The sequence below is a fragment of the Phoenix dactylifera genome, unplaced genomic scaffold (assembly GCF_009389715.1).
Source record: "Phoenix dactylifera cultivar Barhee BC4 unplaced genomic scaffold, palm_55x_up_171113_PBpolish2nd_filt_p 000258F, whole genome shotgun sequence".
Classification (NCBI taxonomy): Eukaryota; Viridiplantae; Streptophyta; class Magnoliopsida; order Arecales; family Arecaceae; genus Phoenix; species Phoenix dactylifera.
The window spans coordinates 546,683-547,375 of NW_024067751.1; the positions used below are offsets into that span (position 1 = coordinate 546,683).

General features: G+C 39.7%; 1 non-coding gene across 1 annotated transcript; it reads left to right on the plus strand.

Annotated features, from left to right (window-relative positions):
• The first annotated feature begins 363 nt into the window (after positions 1-363).
• On the plus strand, positions 364-472 carry LOC113461242. Its single transcript, XR_003383379.2, has one exon. It is a non-coding gene; the product is annotated as a small nucleolar RNA R71 (small nucleolar RNA).
• Positions 473-693: the final 221 nt, after the last annotated feature.

Below are 693 nucleotides of genomic sequence, written 5' to 3' on the forward strand. Positions count from 1 at the left end.
TGACCCGACATATCGCAGATGCCACAACACTCGTTTCTAAGATCTATAGTCTTGACAGGCTCAACCTTCCTAAGCTCAATTTCTTCTACCTTCCTAGTGAGGGCTGCCATTTTAGCATAAAGATCATCCTCAGTTCTGAGGTTGTAAAGGCCTCCCTGTACAGAGCTAGTAGGCTTAAGCAAAGATTTGTTGTTTCTATCCCCGTTATCCCAAAGTTGGGCAGTCTCAGCAAGGGAATCCAAATACTCCCATGCCTCATCTAGTTGTTTTTCTAAGAATCTACCATTGCACATGGTCTCTACAAACTGTTTCAACTGTGGAGATAAACCTTCATAAAAGAAGCTAATGGTTCTCCAAGTTTCGAATCCGTGATGAGGGCATGAGAGAAGAAGGTCTTTAAATCTTTCCCAACATTCATAAAATGTTTCATTATCTTTTTGTTGGAAATTGCTAATATGTCTTTTCAAAAAGTTGGTCCTTTGTGTGGGGAAGAACTTCTTTAAAAATTCTCTCTGCATATCTTGCCAAGTTCTTATTGATCTAGGTCGCAAAGAGTTTAGCCATATTTTGGCCTTATCCTTTAGAGAGAAAGGAAACAATGTCAACTTGAGGATATCCTCGGTGACGTTTGGCACTCTAAATGTAATGCTCAATTCTTCAAAATCCTTTAAATGAAGATACGGACTCTCGGAC